The sequence below is a fragment of the Anabas testudineus genome, chromosome 14, assembly GCF_900324465.2.
Source record: "Anabas testudineus chromosome 14, fAnaTes1.2, whole genome shotgun sequence".
Classification (NCBI taxonomy): domain Eukaryota; kingdom Metazoa; phylum Chordata; class Actinopteri; order Anabantiformes; family Anabantidae; genus Anabas; species Anabas testudineus.
Genome location: NC_046623.1, coordinates 2,795,580 through 2,805,944, shown reverse-complemented (window position 1 = coordinate 2,805,944; position 10,365 = coordinate 2,795,580). Strand labels below are relative to the sequence as shown.

The 10,365-nt window shown below is 45.1% G+C and overlaps 1 protein-coding gene across 1 annotated transcript in view; it reads left to right on the top strand.

Annotated features, from left to right (window-relative positions):
* Positions 1–2,976: 2,976 nt before the first annotated feature.
* nrip1b (nuclear receptor interacting protein 1b) overlaps positions 2,977–10,365 on the top strand; it is a 45,563-nt gene continuing 38,174 nt past the window's right edge. The window contains exon 1 of the mRNA XM_026371960.1: positions 2,977–3,289. The gene's annotated coding sequence lies outside the window, so the exon portion shown is untranslated. The remainder of the gene's footprint in view (positions 3,290–10,365) is intronic.

Sequence of the window (10,365 nt, the reverse complement as noted above, 5' to 3'; positions counted from 1 at the left end):
TCATCATCCGTAACTGATCTGCTTCTCCCCAGCTCCTAACAGAACGCGCTAAATCACCTGCGTGAGTAAAATGTGACAAAACGTTCGCAGAGAGACCTCAGACTGGTTTTTGTCACAGTCCTATACATCAGGTCAAAGAACAGAGTTTCCTGAACCACATTTCTGTGAAAAAGCTTCGAGGGCAAAGTTCAGCGTGTTCTGGTCTGGGAGGGAGGAGGGGGTGGAATGAAAGGGAGGATATTGTATCTCCATTTATGTGGCATTCGGGATCAAGGTTCAAAGATGAAAGGTCACACCAGTTCACAGGTTACAAGGTTGAGATACCATCCAAATTACGGGGTCGGTCTGCTCGTCCAGCTTGAGCCTGATAGTAATGGGTGAACACAGAGCTGGAGGTGCCGTCACACAACAACAATAAATGCGGGCTACATGGACTTTTTATGAATAGCACTTTGGAGAGGACTTTGATCAGACTTTTAACTGCCGCCCTACTCAAAATGCAAATGGCAAGTAACACCTATTGTGAACAACAGCCTTGTAAAAGAAAACTATCCCATTTACCTGACTGACACGTTGAGTGCCGTCTCTGTTTATACTACTGGCAATGAAGTGAATTACTGTTTAAACACCACGCGGAGGTTACCACAGGTTAGGAGGCACACAGCATCCAACTGGCTGAATGCAAGTGGCCAATAACGCAGCACGACGCCATGGCAGAGAAGAGGGAGGAGGAGGAAGTGGAGCGGCCCTCCCACGCACAGACACACACAGATACACACACTGCCCCCCCCCCCCACCGCTATTCTGGATTTGAAAAGGGAAACAGAGACAGGGATGGGTAGAAGTAGGTTATGTTGTTGTGTTCTTATTCATGAGAACACTGATGTTCTCCAGAGCCGTGGAGACATTTTGTTCAAGGCCACGCTGCGATGACAGACTGCAGGCCAGTGGACCTGATAGCAGAGATTAGCAGAGATGTCAGAGAGGGAAGAATAGAAAAAAAAAAAGAGCACAATCACAGGTTCTGATATGATTCTGACGACTGAAAACACACAAAGTGTCGTTTCGAAAACTTTCCGTGAGCATTTTCCGCTGCTCGCGAACGACACCCTGCTTCACACTTTAGTGACACATGTTCACACCTGGGGGCCACCTCAGTTCAAGGGCACCTCCACGGCATTTAGGATGCTCATTTTCTCCACTTTGTCTTCTGTGTGCGGAGGAAGGTAGTAAATCTCCACTAGTGTGGCAGATATATTCTTTTAACTGTCATATTCTGGACTCCATCCAAGGGGAGGCCTAATGATTTGTTTAGAAATGCTGACTAAAAGGTTGGTTGGGGGCACTTTTTACTTATTTTTTCATTTCACTGAAAGGCCATTTTATTAACCTGCTTTTGTTACAAGGGAGACAGGTTAAAGAATGATTGTATAGTCTCCATTAAGGTTTTTGATTTCAGTCTCTGCATTAAATTGGTATTTGACTGTTCATTACCAAACAAAACTTGTGCAGATGTTCTAACTGATTTAAAAATTTAAAAAGAGAGTTTCAGGATTATTCTCTAACAGTTATGTAAAGATATATAAACTTAAAGGAGCACTGCAGTGTTTTTTAATTTACAGGTTTTTACTCCTCGTTACATACGATGGTCCAGAAACACTGGATCCCACATTTCTCACAAAGGAACTTAATAACGTTTTCATTATATTTTGCGTGCCTGGTAAAGGCCATGTATTTCAAACTCTACGCTACAGGCTGTGTGTTTACAGCATCTGTTTATAGTTTCTGTAAACTGAGATGACTTTCGTGATGTCATCAGGGTGTTTTTTTTTTGTTTATCTTTTTAGGGTTTAAGGACCAGACATTAAAACGTATGTGTACCACATCTAAAAATTAACTTCCTTGACTCTGTGTCATAGCTCCAACATTACTGTTGTTACTTGTTCGGGGTATGTTTGGCACAACTTGAGTAACAGTTACAATATCCCAGAGTAAAAATACTATGTGAAACTTCCTGCATTCGTTATGTTGCACTTCTTGAGTTAAAGTATTAACTTAAAAAGTACTTGAACTATCACGTAAAAGCAAAAATATGCTTTATGCAGAACAGCTGATTCCCCATCAGGGAGTATAATATTACTGGATTATAATTATTGATGATGTTATTATTAATGTGGTCATCACTATAATATTAGTGGAACTTTTTTTATATATATACTGTTTTGCTGATCACAGGTTTTAAATTCTAATTTAAATTTAAATATCATACCTCTGGGTACTTTGGGAATTGTAGTCTGATATTTTGTCACATTGATCTGAATCTGAAAATTAACTGGTAAAGTTATGAAATACATAAAGTATTATGTAGTAGTAAATGTAGATAATAAATATAAAATACTCAAGTTGAAGTATTAGTCATTTAGTTCAGTACTTAAGTAATCGTACTTTCTTACATTTCCACATTGATTAAAAGAAAGAGATGTGAAGCGTTTTAATATCTGCTGTGACAGAAGTAGTACACACAAACTGTATGCTGCAGTACAAGTGCAGCGTACCCCTGTTGAAGTACACCACAAAAACACAACTGCTCCACTAAGATACAGGTTTCTCCATGTGACAGGAAGCACATTATAGAATAGGATTACACAAATGTGCAAACACGACTAATGTTGCAGCAGGTAGCTGATGATATTTAAATAATGTAGTTACATGAAAACTGAAATACTCAAGCAAGTTTCCTTAAAATGTACTCAAGTATTGAGGAAATGTACTTAGTTACTTCCCATCACTGTAGACTCAAACCTGCTTTAATGAATCTACTTTAATCAAAAAGTCATAAATGGAAACTGGATCCAGTATCCTACATTATTATTGTTGGGTTTTATTATTTCTCCTGCTCTCAGCAGCAGGGAGAGCTTGTTCCTTTAAGGGTGGTGTCAGCGGCAGGCGGAGGAGGAGCAGTGAGCCAGTCTGCGCTCACTTCTGTTCAGCGAGGGGACTCCGAGAATAAACAATTCCCACAGACTCCACGCTGCACAGCTCGGCTGCTCTCAGTGCTGCCACAAAAGAAGACGAGGCAGCTCCCTGTTTTTTATTTTTTATTTTTATATAAACATATATACAGATAGGGGTGTTTGGACTAACGTTTTGATTTTCGACCGCCTGCCTCGCCGCTTCTGTTTCTTCCCAAAAGTGTCAAGACAGATGCGTCGGTTTTCATTGGATTTGCGTCCTCCTGTCGAACAACAGCGATGAGGCTCTCCGGCTGACTGAGGGGTGGACACCGCAGGTAGGGGATCTGTGCGCCGCGCGCTAACGCGCTGTCATAGCTGGACGATCGGGGGGAAAAGGCGCACGGGTGCGCATACGGCACCGGGTGTCGAGGATCAGACATAAAAAACAAAAAACAAAAACACAAATCGGGTTTGGTCGAGGGTAGGGGGGGAGGCTGCTGGTGTCGTAGGGCGAGCACAGGCGCATACTGGACGGATCTAGCGCCGAAAACGCTGCATGCAGACTGAGTGGAGCGTGAACCTGGCTGCGTCCCGATCCAGCTCGCACAGCGGTTAAATAACAGCAGCAGCTGTCTGTCTGTGTTCCTCCTGCTACCAGATGAGCTGTATATTAGGCCTGGAAATAGACATAGCAGTCGGTGGAGGTGTAGTTAATGTGACGATCCAACGCGCTCTGCTCCGTTTCTGTCATATGTCATGTTTGATGCTGCTGTCATAGCCACTAGCCGAGGAATCACATGAGCTCTGGATGGATGTGCTCACCCCTATAGGCTTATTTAGCGACAACACACGGCAGCAAGGGCTGGACAAGCCAAGCCAAGCCAAGCCAAGCCGTGCGAGTTAGCCCACAATGTAACATGAAGACATGTAATCTAGTCCATCACACTGGGTCAGACCCATACACAGCTACACAGCCTCCTCCTGAAGTAGTGTTAGCACCACCAATGGGAAACACTAAACAGTTGCACTGCTCTCTAAATTACTATTGGCAAGTGGTGCTCCTTTAAAAAGGTCTTGAAGGGGTTTTAAGTGAACCTGGACACCTTGAAAAGGACATAAGTGCACTTATATGTTGAGCTGACTCATAAACAGGGTTTCAGGGGTGTTAAATGCAGCTTTGTCCTGTTCATGAGAAGGAAAACACACATGCTTCACTCTCAGCTTTATTATTATTCTTATTTTTAATTTTTTAGGATGTCAGTTGGATGCACGTCTAAAGGAGTTTCATGTAGTGTGACTGGAGTTTCTTGTAGTTTACATTGCAGTACCACTCAGGAGACGGTAGTAAGCACGGCTTTAGCCCCGGAGCATGTACAGTAAATACAGTGTAGGCGAAGGTAGTCAAAGAAATGTTGCAAATCATTGTTGCAGCAACATAATCAGTATCAACGTAATATTTGCTCTTTTAATGAACTATAAACAGCGCTGCTCTGGATTCATGGCTTCGTTAATGATCCCCATTAATGGTTGTTTTGTTTTTGCCTTGTTACCTGCACCACGTCCCTAAAGGAAAGGTCCCCCCTGTGTCAGGTCGCTGGCAGCTCTCTTCAAGCACTGAAAGGACATGAGTTCAGACCAAATGCAGCAGAGGTGCAGTTGATCTGTTGCGACCTGTCACATCACTGTGTCATCATGTCACATGTGTCTTCATGGTTCAAAGACTTGAATGTTTTTTCGGTAACCGCTGCGGAGGCTTTCTGAGCGGCCTTCGCGCAGGTCCTATTGCTTCACCGGACTTTGGATCAGCGTGGAGGCAAAAGGTCAGGAGCCGGAGTTTGCTGCGAGTTACAGGAACGAGGGCAGAGTACATGCTCAGTTCAGCTTCTAAAAGGGCAGTTTACAAAGCCTTCCCAGCAGCAACCTGTTTGGATGTCGTAATATGAGGATTGAGGTTGAAACAAAAAAAAAGGCTTTGCTCAGTTTGCTACCTTTCATAAAAGTGCTGCAACACGGAGTAACAATCTAGAAGCAAGGTGGAGAAAAGTAAAACTTTTTTAAGCCGTCTGTGTCTGGGGGTCTGCCTTTTAGCCTTTCTTTTGTTGAGCATTTAAGCAGCTTAATTATTTGACCTGAACTTACACAAGATGTTCAAGGTAGTTCAGCGTGTCCTCTGTTGCCATAGATAAGTAAAAACCTCCGCGTTTAAAGCCCAACTTTACAGCGAAGTTGCACTCAAGAAGTGTCTATTTGTTGGCGCGGTCTGGCGACCATGCTGTAGCTGCAAAAAAGCCTCCTCTGGACTGGATGTAGCTCGATTTTGACTGAGCCGTGTGCTATCGTGCAGGGAGTGCTGCTGTTGAGTGATGTGCAGTAGCCTGCACCAGAAACAGAAGACATTCAAATGGCCAAATGCAAATGATGTTGAGATTGCTGAACAGCCACAAGGCTGGACTCTGCACTGTTCTCTCTTATCCACTGGCTGCCTTTCATGACAGCGAATCTTATCTGCCATCAGAACGCCACTGCTGCTGTCGCGTAGAAGTGGCACGTTTTGAGCTGTGTGTCTCTGTGTGTGTGTGTGTGTGTGTGTGTGTGTGTGTGTGTGTGTGTGTACGTTCATGCAGGTATGATCTGCATCTATTATGTGCTGATGTGTTTTCAGAATCTGAATGTTGTTGCTACATGGCAGCTCTTATTTTTCTTCATATAATTAGATGTATTAGTGTATTTTCATGCAAGATGGTGCCCCCACCTCCTACCCACACCCACACCCACACACACACACACACACACACTCAGGAGCACATGCCCAGGCACAGCCTTTCTGGCTACCACCACTGTGCCCACTCTAAGCTCACTGTGTGTAAATCTGTCAGTCACAGTATCAAGAGACGCAGGGCAGACGTAATTGAGGGTGGCATCCGGCTTTTTGATTGCTGAGATGCTTGGCGGAAAAACAAACTAATGTGCCATCTACAAGAACAAGTGTCATGCATTTACTGCAGAGTTTTTGATTTATTACAGACCTGGGAGCTGCCCAGCACTTGTGTTGTTGGCCACTGAACATTGTTCAAGGGCACTTTGACAGTAGATGTTGAAGAAGAGAAGTGCATTTCTCATTCACTTAGAGGCCCGCTGAAGAATCAAACCACAGACCTGTTGGCCACAAGCTCATTCCTCTAATTGTTTGGACTCTATAATAGTCGTGTGGAGCACGCATTAAGCCAGATCCTTTTATTGTTATTTTTATTGTTGGGTGGTTCTGTGGACACTTTCTACTAATAACAATACCCAGTACAACTAACAGCAGAGATTTACGCAGGACATTTCACTGTCGGCTCACAAATTGGCAAGACGGGAACAAAAGAATACATGACAAGTTGATGTTGCACTTGTAATGGACACTTTTGAGCATCTTACTACTATATCAGTCGCCTCTTGATCCTGCACACGGGGCCAGCTTGCATAAAATGGGACTGGAAAATGTCTTAGATATGGATACGATGAAGATGAAGCTAAAATGTCAAGGCTTGAGCAATTGAAGTGCAAACATGCACAGACTGATGTAGTGACTGGAAACCACGGAAGCCAACAAAAGAGAAATACAAAAGTGAATATGCAGTAGTGACATTAGAATATAATATATATAAAAATCTGATCATTGTGCGGCCAGTTCAAGAGTATTTCCACTGTGTGCTGCTTAGACGATATGGTTTTAGTGCAGGCTCTCAATCATGGCGGCACAGAGGCAATCACTCCTGCTCTTGTTGGTGCTTCTGTCATGAGCACAAGGCAACCAAAGTCAATGGGACTCATTTTGATGACAAGGCAGGAACTGCTAAATGCGTCTTTACAGCAGTCGCTCCTGGATGTGGGCTGGAATGATGAAAACACGAGGGAGAAAGATGGACGCCGCTGCTGCTGCTGCTGCTGCTGCAGCTCCCTGAGAGCGACACCAGGCAGAATTCATCTGTTGAATGACTCCGCCACCCCCACCCCCCTCACCCTCACCTCACGACTCTCCACCCCTCCCCTTTCGCGCTTCACCTTGGCCTTGGCGCAATGACAGGCCCCTCAATTATCTCCACCAATTGATCTGCTGCTGATTGCAATTGCTGTGAATTATTTAGACTCTGCTGAAATTGCTCACTGAATGGGAAGGAGCCCAAAAGACAAAGATATTGCAGGTCAAATAAATTACTCGTTACCCACATGAAACACCATCTTGGTTTGAAATATATATATTTTTTAAAAGTCTAACCGTGCCAATAAATGAAGCAGAGCAAGTAAACTGCACCAGGCTACCTTGTCCTGTGGTAACAGAGCCCAAAGCTGTATCTCCACTGTCCCTCCCCTTTGATACTGTATGTTAAGTAAAGCCTAAGGAGATGTAGTGTGGAGCAGCAGACCTCCTGGGTGATGTGAGAGGAGCTGACTCCTTTTCCTGGCTGGTGTGCTCTCAGCAGAGGAGCAAAGTGGCACTAACTCCCTCCCTCACTCGCTCTCTGCCTCTTTGTAGCAGAGCTACAGGCCCCCAGGCTGTGGAGGTGCAGTAGGAAGGTATCTCTGCCGTTGTGGTGAGTGTGCTTCCAGGATGCTGCAGTCAGGAAGGGAAGGTCTCTGCCTTGCCACTAGCAGGCCAGTGTCACACGCGTGACAGAGTGGGCGTACTGCATGAGGACAGACGCTCATGGGTAGAAGGTATATACAGCTTGTGTGTGCATATGATGGAAAGCATCTTCCTTATTTTCATACAGTGGAATAACAAGTAGGATACTTATGTGCACGTCTGTTGCTTTTTGTTGCAAGTGTTGATCTGCAGAAGTTCATTGTTAAGTGTATAATAAGCTGTTGATTCCAAGTATCGCAGCAAACATGGATTCATGTGAGAGTGCTCCACACCTCAGTCAAACAAGCTGGATCCTGACAGGCATCAGACAAGGCTCCTGCACCTTGTGGGCTAAATGCTATTTGCGTTGCGTCCAAATGTACTATTGCATATGTCCCTAGCCTGGTCTAAGAAGCCTAAGGGTTGAAGGCTAGAACAGCGGGTCACAAAGTCCTGAGGCTGAGGTCGGTTGTTATTCAGCCGTGTCTTATTTTAACCAGGTTATGTGGCAGGAGTGCAGAGGAGGAGCTGGGGCTAAGTGAAAATGCCACTCATTCCTGAAGAGTCCCTGGCCTCGTCAAGGTTAGTGGCTTGTCTTTGTAAGTTGAGGGATTGATGCATGAGCCTGTCTGGCGCTGAATTCAAAGTCCAAGGCTGTCACAGGCAGCGGCTCCCCCCCCCTCCTCCCTTCCTCGCTCCCTCTCTCTCTCCCTCTCTTTTCAGGCTATCACAGGGCCCCGTCCTTCCCAACTTCTTAGCAGCCTGTCCTTTTGGGAACCTTGAGCAGCCCAGGCAAGGACACAGCGTCTGGTGCAGTAAGCCTGTGCAGAGGGGGAGGCTTTACGTAATGCTCTGCTTTAAACATGGGTGTATGACTTCCCTGACACGGAGCAGTGCAGTGCAGAGCTGCACAGCTCACAGCACATGTCCCCTCGGCCCCCCCTGGGCAATGAGGGGGCAGAGAGATCCCTGCAACTTAATTATATCTTTCTCTTTTAAAAGCTTTCATTTGAAATTAAATTTTCCCAGGCAATTAACTAAAGAGGAGTTTTCAGAATTTATGAATGAATGATGGATATATTGCACAGGACAGCAGGGGAGGGAGGAGGGCTTGGAGTGGGGTAGGGGTGGGGGTGAGAGCTGGGAATGCATATGCAGTATATGCTTCGAGGTTGTGTCCCTGAGATTTATTTTCATTGCACAACGGGTGAAGTTTGTGTAAATTCAGGCATCATTAAACTTTGTACCTGCAACGTGCTCGTTTATGCCACCAGCTCAACAACACTTCAGAGTTCATAGTCCAACAATTCCGCTGTCAATATTTTGGTTATTTTTCAGTGTAACCCTGCGAACACTCGCATACTTTCACATTGCTTGGCTCTGCTGGATGTGTGGAAAATGCAAAAGCTGGGGATTCCCCACTTCCTCATTCATTCCGACACACATCTTATAGATGCTGAATATAACTTGCTGAACGTTGTTACGTGCTGCACACCCAAATCCTCCTTTGGCTTGAACTGTAATTGTGTAACTTTTGGCTTCTAGTGATGAGTAGAATTGTTGCTGGGCAACAAGGGACCTGTGCGGGTGGCCGTGGAGAGTCTGAGCAATGCGAGTTCAAATAGATCTGCAGCATTACCCGGGTTTCCAAAGGAGGAATGTCTCCGAATCCTCCCTGAAATACCTCATTTTTAGCGTGTTATTCCAAGGTAGACAACTCAGTGTCTACCTAATAGAGTATTTCATAAGTGAGTCTTCCAAGATGCATAAAGACCAACCTTGTAATGGCTGTGACATTTCAGATTCTCTTTAGTCCATTTTAAATTTCTCACTGAATACATAAATGACTCATTGCACTTTTGATACATATCCTTTAACAGAACGTGGCTGAAGAAGTGGCACATCTCTAAATTAAAAAAAAAAACTGAATGCACTCCCACACAGGAAAAGGATAGACCGAGGACATTTGGCATAACCCCCAGTCGCCCCTCTTTCACTGAAAGTGGTCTCTTGAATTTCTGAAACATGCTGTCCTTTTGTGAACCTGCAGCCCACTTGTAAATCCATTAGTGAGGTGGCGTTATTCAGAGTGTCCTCACTAGAGCAGAGTAAACAGACCGAAAGACTGCGGCTCAGAACCACAGCTTTTTCATATCTCTGTATTAGAAAGCTCCCAGTAGTGGAGTGTCCATTTGAGGAGAGATGGTGAACACGGAGCTGATGACTTGAGGCAGCCAGATGACCTATTACTTAGGGAAAATGGACCGGTGACCAGAAGATCGCTGGCTCATACACTGCTCACCCTCTGCCCTTGAGCAAAAGGCAATTAACCTGGATTCCTCCAGTAAATATCCAGCTGTAGAAATAGAACGAGATGTGCGAGAGTGATAATCGTGTAAGTGACTTTGAATAAAAGTGTCCACTAAGCAGGAAGATTAATACAGCTAATAGAATCATAGCTTGTGTTTTCAAGTTATCAAGGACCCAGGACTGCTGAACCTGTAGAGCAGTAAGTGGTCACCCTCCCTCTTCTAATCTGATCGTTGTGCTGCCCAGCCCCCGCCCCCCCTCACCCTCCAACGCCCTCCCACACACACACACATTCACAGACTCTCTTTTCCTTTGGCATTAAACTACAGTACGACCTTGACCTGATTGCTGAGGAGGCTTATTAAGTAACTCTCCAGAAGGAGATCCAATCATGTGACACCCTTCACCCAGCCTCACCCCCTATCCGCTCTCCTGACCTTCTATGTCTACGAGGATGAGTGGGTGGAGACACTCGCGCGCCGCGGGCCTGCG